Source organism: Diabrotica undecimpunctata, chromosome 4 (genome assembly GCF_040954645.1).
Source record: "Diabrotica undecimpunctata isolate CICGRU chromosome 4, icDiaUnde3, whole genome shotgun sequence".
NCBI classification, from domain to species: Eukaryota; Metazoa; Arthropoda; class Insecta; order Coleoptera; family Chrysomelidae; genus Diabrotica; species Diabrotica undecimpunctata.
In genome coordinates, this window is record NC_092806.1 from 53,889,459 (window position 1) to 53,905,414 (window position 15,956).

The following is a 15,956-nucleotide window of genomic DNA, read 5'->3' on the forward strand; positions in this document are numbered from 1 at the left end:
AAAAAAATAAACTAATGTACGTTAGGAAATAATTTACTGCTTAATTTATGATTGCATGATTTCTGAAGGTCATCAATTTCAATATTTCTTATAATTTAATCGTATATTACTAAACATTTATTATAAGTTAAGTGCAATAATAAACCAACAGTTTTGGTTAACCTTGTAGAAATAAGTATACAAATAATTGCATCGTTGCAAAGGCGATGAGGAGACCTTTTAAATAAGTTATCCCGTGACTTCGGTTTGGATTTAAAAAAATTGTGGATTACGTCATTACGCTAACACTGACGGCGTAATGTCCAACAAATATATTGCATGAATGTTAAAGAAAAAACTCGTCTTCTCTAACTTTAATAAAACCTATGACGGATTGTGAGTAGAAGACTTAATTCCCTAACATTCATGAATATCTGCTCACACATCACATATGTAGCAGTTTAAAACTTATAATTGACGTGTTTTAAGATTTTTTTAAAAGTCGTCTGTTTCTGAAATAATTAACTTATTCCATATTTTTGCGTCATATTGCATAATCCATGTTACACAACCTACGTTACATAACAACGACTACGATACATACTCGATACACATATAACACAAAGAAACACGTAAAATAGTCAGTATTTAATATAGTGAGGGTAAACACATCACCCTCAAAAATTTCTTTGTCCATAAGCATGCTATTGACTATAAGATCGGGGACAAGCATGTCAATTTTAAAAGACATGCTAACAACTCGTTAGTTACACCCATTTTCCAGAATTTTTAAAAATATTCTTTTTTAAGAACGATTTCTAGAGTAAAAATCGAAACGTCAAACTATATTTAGTTAAAAATGTAATTTTAATTACAATCAATTGTGGCTTAATTCCATATAAACCTAATACACTTAACTTCCGTTTATCTGTGGAGTTAAGTAGCATGGTGGTCGCGGAATAACGAAAATTGCGGATAAACCGTAACTGAAAGTCATAGTCCGGAATCTTGGGTCCTTTTTCACCCTTTATTACTAACAAGCTAATTCTTTGTGATTAGTTTTATTTTGACAAGATTTGACAAATTTTTGAGAATCGTCAACTCAACATATTTCATCACTGCTACCCCTGTTAGTTACCACAAAAGTTAAGAGTCTCGTCAAAATAAGGCTAGTCACGAAAAATAAGCATAAGCTTGTTAGTAATAAATGGTGAAAATGGGCCTCGGATCCTGGACTATCAAATACAGAAATGCAACAAATAAAAATGTAGTGTCCCCTAAAGTTTTAATTTACAATTTTCATTCTGTACGTACATTTTTATACTTTTTGAAAGTAGTCTGTCACTTATTTCTGCTTCTTTGAGTAGGAAACGTGATTCTTTATTCTATATTGCACTCTACGCAGCATCAGTTTTTCAACGGGTAGCGCGTCGTTCTGGTCCTCTAGGTATTCTAGAAGTTCATTCAAATGAGACAATGCAGCTTCATGAGTAACTCGTCCATTAGGCACAAGCGCCTGTTTACTTTGCTTGTTTACTCCTTGGCATTTTCTTCGTTAAAGGCTCAAATTCCGGATGGGTAGCGTCGCAGTCTAACCACTGTTGCAGGTTAGCTGCGTCCACATTCTCTCCACCAGAAACTAAGTTCATTAAATTTATAAGGACAGGCAAGTCATTTTTATCTTCTCCAACTACTGGTTTGACACAATTTTCGATATTTGGTAACAGTTTTCTCCATGACTTTACAATTGTTAAAGACTTTACAGACTTCCACGTAGATGCAATTTCGTAAATAGAGTCAAAAATATCAAATGACCAAAACTCTTTTAAGTCATATCCTTCTTTAATTTATACGCGAAGTAACTTTTTTCTGTAGTTTCTCTTCATAGACGCAATAAAGCCTTGGTCCATTGGTTAAACTAACGCAGTTGTGTTGAGGGGCAAAAATTTGGCAAATATTTTTCCGTCATCAAACTTAAGTATATGCTTTTCAGGATGTTATCCAATGGCCAATTGTATGCTTTTAAATATCTTTAAACTTCTGGTACAAACTTGACTTAGAACCACTCTTGAAATATTTTTTTATCCATCCACCCTTTGCTTTAGTAGCAGTAATCAACAGGTAGTTTTCTGCTCTGGTGCCCTTAAAAAATCTAGGTTTTTCTGCTTTACCGATCACCGTCAACTTCAGTTTGTGACTTCCTGTAGCGTTGCTGCAAGACATAATCGTGATCCGTTCTTTGCTTTCATTTGCGAAAGCTAACGTCTGAGTTAAAAGGCATTTCCACAAAAGGCTAAGCTTTCCTCTATGAAGTCCTATCTCTTTTGTCCCATGGCGTTGCTTAAAGCTAGTCAACCAACCAGATGATGCATCAAATCCCATTCTAAGCCAACTTGTCAAAAAACTTGTTTGCTTTTACAATAATTGCTATTCATGCTATCCATTCTACCAACGCGGTCTCTAATTCTACGTAAGACGGGGTTCTCATTGTTTTCTTTTCTTCATGGCAGAAGAGTTGTTTGACATTGATGCAAATAAAAGAAGTTTGTCCTTTTGATTTAAAATGTCTCGCACTGTCGACTCACCAATACCGTACTGAAGGCACATACGTTTACAAAAAGCACCGTTTTCAATTTTACTTATGAGTTCTAACTTTTTATTAATCGTGAACACAACTTGTTTTTCTTTTATCGGAGATGGCAAAAACCAATAAAAAATGCACTGTAGCTAAAAATAAAGGCCGATTCTCATTAGACGTGCAAGGCACCGGCAAGGCACATGCTCGGCACGGGCAAGGTTTTCGGAGTCAATTCCCACTGCGAAAGACTTGCCGTGGGATAGTTGATAGCTATTTTGTGTAGTGAACAATGTTCAAAACTTCCACGTTAATATAGAATTGCAGAAACAGAAAAAGACGTTTTTGGGTGCATAAAATGCTAAAGAAACGCAATGAAGAAGGAGAATTCGCAACGTTACACTCAAAACTTTTAGACGATCAGACAATTTTTTTTAAATATTACCGAATGACCATGGATGAATTTAACAACTTATTGACGCATATTGAGGGACCTCTTCAAAAACAAAATACTTCTTTCCGGGAATCCATTTCACCGATGCAAAAACTTGCAGTCTGCTTAAGGTATGTACTGAAACTATTTACGTGTCGTTATTTTGTCTCCACCCTATTACATTTTAATTTTGAATTGAAAGGGTATATTTATAATGATGAATTATTTTATTTGGGTTTATTATAGTTTTTAATCAGTTCTACAGATTTTAAAAAAATACTTTTATTCTTTCATATCAAAATAGACTGTATTCTATAGTAACATATCAAGTAACTATAAGTAACATATCAAAAATTCTCAAGGTACCTACCATTTAAAAAACTAAAAAATATACTATATTCTAACTTACTACGTAGTAACAAAAGAACTATAATCAGTAACATAATATGTCTCATCATTCAGTATCCGTCGGTGAAAAATTTTCATAATATGATGAGGCCGCTGATGATGGAGGCATAGAGCAACTTGAAGACGGACCAGATGGCACCGATATTGCTGAAACAGTCGCATATGGATATGGTGAAGATGATAGCTGATCTTGGTGGTGTGGAAGTTGTTGACTACCTTGGTATCGTGTATTAGGTGGTTTATTGTGGGAAAAATAAGTTATGGGAAATTGTTGAGGAAACTGTTGGCCAATATATTTACCTTCAATATCAGAGACAATGGTAAAGATTTTATTTTTCACAAGATACTTATCAGCAGGTGAAAATTTTTTTATGCTATTTTTAATGCTATCAAAAAATAATCAAGTTCGTCTTTTGTTCACTTTGTTTTTTTTGCTCTTCTAGTAAATATTTCATAAGAGTACCACTAGCAGTTTGTAGAGTAGAATTATCTTTGTCTTTTTGTTTGGGTAATTTTCTTTTTTTAGGTGTATCGTCTGCGTAGCAGATGGAGGACCTTTCAGGAACATTAGGATTTTCAGGGTTTGATTCATCCTCGTAATCCATTACAACGTTTAAAGTTTCACTTGCAATTGAAGTCAATCGTTGCTTATCTTTCATGTGAGGCCTTAGAAGTTCTAATTGGTCCTCATATTTCCATTTTGACGTTCTATCTGCTGCTTGGCCTGTGCTAGTTTTTTTGGAGTTCTTGATCTTCCTATATTGACCCCGAATGGATTCCCAGTGATGTTTGCATTGTTCTGCATCTAAAAAAATTTTTGTCAACAGTGTTATAAATGAATAAAATAAAAATACATTTTTCAGAAAATTCGCTTCTACAAACATTTGTTGTTAATCCTTAAAAAAAACCGACTTAATATCAAGTTAAATGATTATTTTTATTTACAGGTTTTTAGCCACAGGAGATTCTTTTCAGACAATAGCATTCAGTTATCGCTTAGGACATTCTACTGTGCATGCCATAGTTCACGAAGTATGTAGTGCAGTAGTAACTAAGTTACTACCAATTTACATTCTTACACCTCATAGGGAAGACTGGGAAAATATTTCTAGAAGGTTTTGGACTACTTGGAATTTTCCTAATTGTTTAGGTGCTCTAGATGGGAAGCACATTGAAATTGTAGCACCCAGGAATAGTGGTACCAATTATTTTAATTATAAAAAAACCTTTTCCGTTGTTTTACTTGCATTGGTAGATGCAAATTATAAATTTATAACGGTGGACATAGGATCTTTTGGGGAAACAGTGATGGGGGCATTTTTGCGAATTCTAGACTAGAAAGACAACTAGAAAATGGTTCCTTGGATATTCCTACCGATACAAATTTACCAGAATCAGATATTGTAGCACCCTACGTTATTTTGGGAGATTCAGCTTTTCCCCTTAAATCCATCTTTTGAGACCATTTTCTCAGGTTCAAACATTGCATGTTGAAAAAAGAATATTTAATTATCGACATTGTCGTGCAAAACGTGTAGTAGAAAATGCTTTTTTCATTTTAGCACAATATCGTATATATTTACGAAAACTCAATTTACAACCTGGTTACGTGGAAAAAATTATTTTGACCACATGCATTCTACACAATTATCTGCAAAGCAGTAACTTACAAGAATAAAGGCTCCCTGTGAAACACAATGAACACATTGAGAAATCTACCTGCACAAGGGGGTAATGCACAGCAAGAAGCATTTAATACTGGAGATATATTTACCCATTTCTTTAATTCGGAATCCAGATCAGTGCATTGGCAATATGAAAAAATATAAATTACAAGTGTATTTTTTACAAATTCTGTTTGTTTAATGTATGTAGCTATAGATCAACACATTTATTTTTAATAATAAATATACTTACCTTGTTGTAATTTCTTACCAATTTCTTTCCACAGCCTGGTTTTGTACTGACTATCAGAATATCGTTTGTGAGAGAAATCATAAAGAGCCTCTAATTCTCGAACACAGTCAATGAGCATTTCATCTTGCTCCGATGAAAACGCAAGTCTCTGTTGACGCTTCATTCTCTATCGTCACTATGAAACTGATTTCAAACAACCATGATTGCCGATTGCTTGCCGGTAAGGTATTCAGACTTGTCGTGACATGCACGGCACATGCTAGGCAAATATTGTCTCGAAAGAACGTGGCATGCAAAGCCCATCGGCTACCGGTGCCTGGCACGCATAGTGTGAATTAAATCCCGTGAAGTTAATAAGATTTAATGTAAAATGTATCTTGCCAAGCCGATGCCTTGCCCATGCCGAGCAATTGCCTTGCATGATAGTGAGAATCGGGCTTAAATGAGTACCCCACAAAGAAGATCAACTGAACGAACTACGAACTAACACAAGCACGTTAACAGTCCCATTCCAATACTGTCCGGCAGTCATAGTTAAGGTCTTTGTTTTACCACACAGCAAACAAACAACTCTATTGTCTATTATAAGAAAGAAACGATTTGTTATATTTTTATAACAAAGAAATAATGAAATTAGTCAATCGTCTTTGTTGGTTACTTTACATTGTAACAATAAAATATTATATTTCTGATTATAATAGTAAATTACTATGTTTATTGGGAACAAACTACAATTTTCTTTAAAGTCTAGTTTATAAAATAATAGGCTTTCACCATTATTAAAAAAGCTTCTACAGAGTCGCGAATAAACGGGAGTTGGGTGTAGTTAAATTAGACATGCTACAAGAAAGTAGTTTTAGAAGAAACCAACATAATACAACGATTTTTATATTCTTACAAAAAACACCAAGTAATGCTATGTGAAGCTCATAGAAGGAAGCTTAGATACGCGAGGAAGCAAGGTGTTAATATTGTTTAAAATACTTTATTTTAAAAATATCGTTAACTGTGAAACACAGTTGGTGAGTTAAATATTGTTTGGAAAAATTAAGAAAACAATTTTTTACTTTAATAAAAGCTTATTTATTATACGTCAAATATCTTGGCAGGTTAATGAGACCGACTAGTCTTTAAAATCGATAAATTCGGCGTTTAATTAGCGCCCCAATAACGTCAGGAGCCGCCCGTGATGCCGGCAACTCTCCTTCTGTCTCCACTAAAGATAGACAGTTAACAGAGAACTTTAGGTGTATTGTTATTGCCGAAGTTTTCTCGGAAATTTTGGTGGTTGGAGAAATGCTCTTCAACTGCCACGTTTCCCAGGAACGGAGATAATGGAAGAAAAGGATATGATATGCGAATTTCCTGCCCTTTTGTTATTTCTTTTACAACAAATTAAGGGTTTCTTTGGTTAACGGATATCTCTTACGGACTTGATTTTATTCAGAAAGACAACAAAGAAAAAAAGGTCCATCTAATATGTATGTGGACGAAGAAAAGTTTCATCGCGTGTTTTTCAATTTTATATACAAAAATAGTATCAGTAAATTTATTCGCCTGTTACTTGACATTTCATTTTATAAATTTAATAATAAAACTCAAACATAACATTATTTAAGTAAACTACATTTATTTCGCTAGAATATTATTTATTACATTAGCTAGAAAAATTATAATTATTAAATAATTATTTGTAATATGATGAAAAAGACAAAGATTCCATTTCACGTACAAATCGTCTATGTATCTGTTTATACGTATTTCGCTTTAATAAAGCTCATCAGAATAGTTATTCATAGGCGTTCTCAACGTGAAAAATAGATCTTTTCTGTCTTTGGGAAGCAACGATAAAATGGCTTCGAAACGGACGCAATAGCGACATCTGATATTAAATCCGTAAAATAGTTTCGAAACACAATTCAGATTTCTGCTTTAATCTATCTGCTATATTCTGCTATAAATGCAAGGTATAACAGACGTTGATAAAGATGTTAATAGAGACATGGGGAATCTAAAATTTGCATTCCACGACATGTCTCCTCAACTAAGCAGAAATCGTTAGCAAATAAAATTATTTGTAAGTTTTAATAGTCTATATGTCTACTCTTTACCAAAACATAACCAACAAACCATCATTATGTAGAATTTTTGAATAGACATGGCAAAAAATTTATAATTGATGGTGGTTTTACTGTCAAGCACACCCATTGAGGTTGTAGATTAATCACAACCACGGGAAAAGAACTCTTGTAGGCAGTTTAGCTGAGCAATTAAAAAGCGAAATACTTTCAATAGGTATAGTTTGTTTCACGAAAAATGGTTGAGTGCTTAATGGTTACCTGAGTTGATCCTATTGTGTATACAAGAGTCTCTCAATAAACTACCGAAGTACACAGGGTCGCACTTTAGAAAGTTTTTTATTTAATATATTTCATTGGTAGCTGTGTAATACACGATTATAAAAATTTATTAAATTATTTCATATGGTATTTTCAGGTTGTTCAAGTGAATATACTTGATAATTGAACAATTTTTAACATGAAGAACGTAGTTTTTTATTTTACGTGAATAATTGTAGTATATGGATCTAAATTCAGAAGGTACTTTCCTTCACACTTTTTACAGGCTTAGGCCTGTCAGCAAAAAACTGGCGTGTTTAAAAGTTTTTGCTCTTTCTAATCGGATATCGTTAAAAATGTACAGTAATAATAGTTCTATTTACAGTATATACATACAAACGAATACATAATGTACAAAAAATAGATGAATTAAAAAAAATATATATACAAGTTAATATTTACAAAAAAAAAATACCCAAAATAACCAAAATATATTTATGAATTCCTAAATACCTAATTCTGTTTCGCTGTCGCTATCCTCTTCAAGATTAATAACAATTGGTTTAATTATGTGATTCAAAGTAACATATGAATTTTCTACGTTCATTACATGGTGTACTGAATTTTTCCAACTTTCTGGGGAGATATCATCAACACATTTCCTTATTAATTCGACTATACTACCACTTAAAGTCGGAGAAACATTTTGTGACCTAACATTTGACTTTAGTTGGTGCCACATATGCTCTATGGGATTAAATAAATAATAGTAGGGGGAAAGCCGTAACATTGTATGTCCCACGCCCTCGGCCAATGCGTCACAAAAATATACTTTTTGAATAGAAAATGATTTTAACACTTCTAACAGTTCATTCTTTAAATAACTTTCTTCAAAATATATACCGTTTTCTAACAGGTTGTTTTGAATTTCAATTTTTGTGTTATTTGCACTTGGAGACTTACGTAATTGACGACTTGGTAACTTGCATTGTCCATTACTATCACACTATTTTGAGGAAGGTTACGTATAAGACAATTCTTAAACCATTGCTCAAAAAGCTCTGCCATTGTATCTTCATGGTAGTCCACGCAGGAGTCTTTAATGTTCTTTGCAGAAAGCCATAAGGCATTTGGGACCCAACCATTTTCTGATCCTGCATGTAAAATTGTTATTCTTTTCCCTCTGTTTGATGGAGCTTTTGTTTGACACCTGTTGGAAGAATCGGACCATCCTTTGGATAGTGTTTCATGAGTGTCAAACCATGTCTTGTCCAGATAAATTATTGGTCAATCTTCTCTACGGTACTTTCTTATAGAAGTTATATATTCAGTACGCCACTTTTGTAAACGATGGGACTCTATAAGCACTTGCCTTTTGTCAATTGTACGATATCTGAAGCCCGTTTTAGACAAAATCCTCCAAAGACTAATGCGACTACAGTTTATTTGTGTATCATCATTAGTAAGCCGTTGTTTTAAAGCATCTAAATGTATCCGTTGCTGTTCGTACATTGTGTAAATTTTTCGTCTTATTAAGTCCTTATCACTTTCGTCAATACATTTGGTAGAACCGGCATCCTTACGCTTCCTTCTTGACTTAATGGGATTTGATGTAATTCTTTTCACTGTGGTTAGAGGTATTTTCGTTAAAGGAGATATTTCACTGGCAGCAGTATTAGCAGTAACTCCTCTTGTAAGTAAAGAACTATATATTGTTTTTACGATTTCTCTAGCGTCAGCAGATAAATGCTTTTTCTTTGCTGGAACACTGGAAGAAGCACCATCAATGTTTTTCCACGGACGCCACATAATGCTGTTTTATAGGTATAGATAGGTATAACACTGGTAACACTTGTAACACTTTCAACTAAATGAAACAAAATGTATATTTAAAAATTTCTTATCGGTTTTATATACTTTTACAAATTATACAGAATAGAGGGAACCTGTATAATTATTCCAGGAAATACTTAACGATCAACAAATTTATTGTGGTCATTAAAAGATCAACCATTGATAGTGAAACTCACTGTTAAAATGTTTACAACTTTATGAAATAAAATGTATTCTAATCGTTTTTATAATTTTGTACGATTTTTTAATCGTTTTTATATTACCAGGAATTTATTATACAAACAAGATAACGACACTCCACAGTAGCTTCAATTTTATACCTGAATACTTACCTGCTCAACTAATGTTGACTAAGCTGGGGTACTTGCGGTCGGGTTTTATTGCAATCATTAAGCACTCAACCATTTTTCGTGAAATAAACTTTAAACCAACATATTGGCCTACTGATTCCAATAAAATTCCATACCTAATTAATTTTTTTATAAATAGAATCATTTCTGTTAGTTATTTCCATATTGAGGAAGCATGCGACATGAACTCTGACCAGTCTCCTATCCTTTTCACAGTGAGTCATACTGTTATTCAAAATTAGTCACCTCCTAAAGTAACTAATAGACTGATAGACTAATAGACAACAGATTGGCGAAGTTTTCAATTTCACTTAGAATAATTAATCAATTTAAAAGCTTTATTATTACCATGAACATGATGAAGAAACAGAATCTTTCGTCAAACAAATTAAGGAAACTGAGTGGAATAACTCACCTGAACTGATCCATAGAACTAAAGGTAATTACTTGGTAATTATTCGAGCGTTAAAAAAACGTATCTTTACGGTTTTAATTGTTACCCCTATTATGATATTTAAGAGTACATAGAGGGCTTAAGGAGTCTCTATGCCTTATACCTATACCTGTTTCTATTTGGTGTCGGTGAATAAGGACATGTTAGTACTTCTTAAAGGTCAAAACAAAATATTTGATGGTCTTCATCGGATTGTCTTGCTTGTTGATTGCGTAATTTTGGAAATATGTAAGGCTATTGAGGCTTTTTGTCAATTGGTGATGTTTGTAAAGCAATATATAATAGTTTAAAAAACTTTATTAAGGAAAGTTTTAAAAAACGTATTAACTTTTATAAGCGTATTATAAACGTATATACTTTTTATAATTAAGAAAAACAGTCAAGTAAAATTGTGTGACCAAGTAGAATAATTGAAACCCAAAATTGTTTTAAATGTCCATAAAAGCTTGGGTTATGATGTCTTGGCTAGCAGTATATTGCTGGTATGCTGGTGAATTGGGATATAAAGATACTACTGTGAAATAAACAGAACTATTGCTATCTTGTGAAGGCGACGCGTAGGTAATTTGGTGTAGTCTTTCTTGAATCATTACAGATTACAATTTTTCTTGGCATGCAATAATTGCTCTGAGAAGCGACACTTTTTTTAGTTGACAGGCTAAGCTTTTACAGAACAAGTTAAATTCATCATCATCGAGTTCAGTGGTAATATGTTTTGTAATTTATCTAGGGCTTTCTCAATTAAGGTATCAACAGTTCGCTTCCTTTTTGTTAACAGCTGTGAAGTAAATTGGCACACACGTTTCGTATTAGTTGTAGCTTTGACTTTAGAAGTGAATGGTGTCATAGTAATGGGTTCATGGGTTTGATCTTCTGGTAAGTTAGTTGATTCATCGTAGCTAGATGGATCCGCTAGCCCGTTCATCGTTATATTTAGGATGGTCTTTATTTTGTGTGTGTCTGATAACATGAAAATTAAATGAATCCATTATTCTCTAAATATTCTGTTATATTCTTTGTAGGTTTATTCTTTACTTCTAATTTGCAGGTACCTTGTACTAAGAAAGAATGAAATGACATTGAAACTCAATTTAATAAAAAATGAAACTTTCTTACTTGCTTCGGAGCAATCGACGGTTAACATTGTGTAATTCGTAAGTCAGCATACACATGGTCTGATTACTACAACCATAAACATACGTTTAGTAACATTTTATTTGCATTAGCTTTATGTGAAGCTATAGAGCAGAATTTACTTAATATTCCACCTATTACCATTTTTGTGGGAGATCATGCTATCGTATTTTAGTTAAAGGCTTTCACGAGCACGTCGAATTTTGGTATTTTTGGTATTTTAGTAGAAAGATTTCGGATATTCAAAAAACCAATATTAGTAAAAGTCGAAACAACAAAATGGAGTATTAACCCATTCACTGCCATTAGTCAGTTTAACCTCTTAAGCGCGCCGGGTCGCCTACTCAAGTGAAACGCTCGAGTCGTGAATTCGCGTCATTGGCGTGTGGAATGAAAACGTGAATTCGCGTCCTTGGCGTATCATTATAACTTGTGACAAGTTTATTAACATTAAAACTAAATAAATAAAAAAATAGTGTATTCTTAACTTTAATATATTGCCGTATTTGACTGTTAAATTGCATAAACTAAAACAAAATGTTCACTTTCAAAAAAGTACAAGGAAAAGTAGAAGCAAAAAAAAGGTTATTGTAAATTCTTGTGGAATACAGGAAAGCAATCGAGGCACAAAGCTGGTTTGTCTGCACATTCCAGGCAGCAGTACATGGTGTCCTTTCGTTGTTTTTTGGAGGCACACAATTTACACTTTCTTCTCATAGAACGAAAATCTCCATCTTTATTTGGTTTTTTATGTTTTGCGGAAAGTGCTTTGTTTTTTGTTGTTTAGAAGCTGTTCCGCCGGTTGTATTTTCTTTATGTGACAATAAATATTGTCACCTTCAGCCTAAAATCGTAGAAGAACATTTTATCTCCTCTAGGATGATTTTTATTATAAAGGCTAAATGCATTAAACAACATAATTTGGAAAATATATATTCCAAGTTTAATGTACCATCGCATACTTTTTCGATCGCAACTGTAATAAGAAAACATCTGATCCTTCATGTCAACACCACCCATATGGGTATTGTATTCTGCAATACATCTTGGTTTTTCAAATTGCTGCTTTCGTTTGTTCTCACAAAGAATATATATATATATATATATATATATATATATATATATATATATATATATATATATATATATATATATATATATATATATATATTCTTTGTAAAACATGTCAATTTTAAATGGAGAGATAACCATATCTCCAAGTTTCTAGAATTATATATGAAAAAAGAGTGAATATGGAATATTAGGAGTAAACAATATAAAAATTTAATAAAGCGGGAAAAAGCTACGAAGCAATTCATTCTTGAATGGAAATAGAAATCCTTACTATAAACGATATTAAAATTAAAATTAACAGTATCCGTACAACATGTAAAATTGAACTTCATAAAATATTAAGAGCAAATAAAGCTGTTTCACAAAGAATATATATATATATATATATATATATATATATATATATGATATATATATATATATATATATATACTATTTCCGATTGATCGAACCCTAATCAAAACTTAATTGTAATCAAATATTTAATTAAAATCAAATACGTCACATTTTGAGGTTATGTTGACTGATTTACTTTATTTAATTTTATTATTTTGCGTTATAATTTAAAATAAACCATAATTAAACTCCTTCTGATGTTAATTTCATGTTTTTATTTATATATCAATAATAATAATAAGCAATTTTTAATAATTTTGACAACTACTATGACGTATTTGATTGTAATTAAATATTTCATTACAATCAAGTTTTGATTACCGTTCGAACAATCGGCCCTAAAACCTCACAAAATACAAATAAACGCGACTGAATACTAGTTCTTACTATTAAGCACTGTTAGTATCTGATAGAATCATTTTCGTTGATCCACCAAAAGTAGAAAGATTGTTCACTTTTATTGAAATACCATACGATGTTACTATTCTGAGTTCATATGCGGAAACGTATCTATGTAACAAAAAGAAGAGATGAGACCGTTTATCTAAACAATATATTGATATTGATTGTCCATCATCCATTATTTTATACAATAAGAGTATAGGAGGCGTTAATTTGTTAGATTCACTTATTGCCTTATATAGAATAACGATTAGGTCCAAGAAATGGTACCACAAATTCTTTTTTTACTTTGTTAACATTATTGTTGTTCAAGCATAGCTATTGTATAGAAAAGAATGCAGTTTGGTTTTAAATTTCGATAAAAGAACAGTTATCTCTGCTAGAATCCAATGAAGAAATTTCACAAACAATTTCTTTAAAAAATAAGGTAAATTGTTCTAAAATAGGACATTTATCTAGTTGCAATGTGTCCATGGCATACGAGGAAAAGAAAAGAAAATACCACGAAATAGCATCCATTGCTTGTAAAGAAGTTAGAAAGGATCATAGGTGATATTGGTTTATATATTTGAACCCGAAGGAAGATGTAAATATCCTAATTCTAAAGGACCTCATAAAGTTCAATGCTAAAAATTTAAAATTTAATTTTTTTTCACTACAACTTCTAATAATTGTTTCAAGAACTTTCATACAGAATAAAGTTTTCACATTTTGAATTCTTATTGTGTGTAGTTTTATTGACTATTTTTCCCTATGGTACATAATCCATAATTTCCAAAAAGGAAGGTCGGCAACTCACAAATTATTTTAAAGGAATTTAAATATACTCGTATCACTAAAGCTATTTCAAAACAAGAAATGATTTTTAGTTTGCATATTTAAAATTCATGCAATATAGGTTTAGTCAAAAATTGTAATTTTTGTTGCAGTATCCCATTTATAGAAAACCGAGATAGAATTTTCAAATAGTTTTATAAATACTAGACTTTTATTTTCTAATGATTTTTATTTCAATAAATAATTGTTCCCCAAACGAACTAAATGATTCTTTATAAGTTAGGATGTGTGTATAAGAGCAAAGATATTTGCAGATTAGTTTACTAAAATAGTTTTTAATATAAAAGTTTGTTTTCAAGTTTATTTAATTACACTTTTAAAAAAGTAAATCTCGAAATCGGATAGTTACTTCAGGCTAGAGGAAATAATATTTTCGCCGCAGATTAACTTTTAGGATTATTTTCCGTTTAGACAAGATAAATTTAGTATACAAAGATTTTTAAAGCAGTATTAAATCTTTTGTAGATTTAAAACTGTCTCTGTTTTCAAGTTTGTCCTAAAACTCTCTCTGCAAATCCTATCCTTAAAAAACAAATTTTTTGCGTAGTAAACGTAACTCTCTTCGCAGTCGAGTCGGGTGTAAACTTGACTTTACTGGAAAAGCGAAGAGTTTTCCATTTAAGAGGCGAGAAGTAAGATAGCGTTCACCGGCAGAGTGCGATGGAATTCTCTTTGATTCGATTTATTTCACACGCCGATGTTTCCTGGACGATTTTTCTTTGCTCGCTTTCATTTTCACTCGGTTGCATTCTTCGGATGCCAGCGACGGAGAGGAGGAGAACGTCAGCAGACGTGACTAAATGGTATAAAGGTCATAAAATCGCGGGAGGTTGATATTTCTTGGGGTTTGGCATAAAGTCCGATCTTTGGAGATGAGACCTGTATCGATAAAATTATATTTGTGATATATGTACAAAGCTTAGTCAATTACAACAGTTGGTTTATTATAAAAGTGTTGAAGTGTTCAAATTTAAGCATAATGTTTGTATGTCTCATTGTATAAACTTTGGTTTTTTAAATTTCTCTCTTTCAATCTATTTCTCTTTATTTTAGATAACTTGTATAAGACAAAGAGTATATAAATGGATGTCCGAAGATAATATATTATGTATGTGGAAAGGTATGACGTTTAACTATTTCAGCCCCAAAGGTACTTAGAAGTACCAATAACCGGAACCATCCTTATATCCCAGATATTGATATCCTAGAGATAATACTTTTTTAATAAATAGAAGATACTACAAACATTTTTTAATAAATTTTAAACAACTTAATTTTCGCAATTAATGTTGTGTTGTTACTAAAACAATATGGTACTGAAAAGTACCGCTGGGGTAAATTCAGAGTGGAAAAATATTAAGGCATATTATAGTAATTATATATTTTAATTATTTATCTCATGATATTCTATTCATATTCTTATTTTGATTAATACACAAAAAAAAACTTTACATAAAGAGCAAATATTGGTTTCGATTGTATTTTGTCCTTATTACAAACTTCACATCTTCCCCTTTGATCAACAAATTTTAGCTATCGATTTCCTCTATTAGACAATCTTATTTCCAAAGAAACGCTAAAATGATACCGTCGTTTTTTTTCCTCTTGGAGTATTGTCTGTTCTGTGAGGAGGAGCAAAACAGAGGCTACTAGTAAGGTCTCTACGAAAATCCAACAAATTTGCGAATGCGCTAAAACTGTAATTAATTATAGCAAAGTATCAGTAGAATAATTATAAGGAATGGAATTAAGGATATATATGTTCATTAAGAATGAGTGGTTACGATCCATCTTTCAGAGGGAT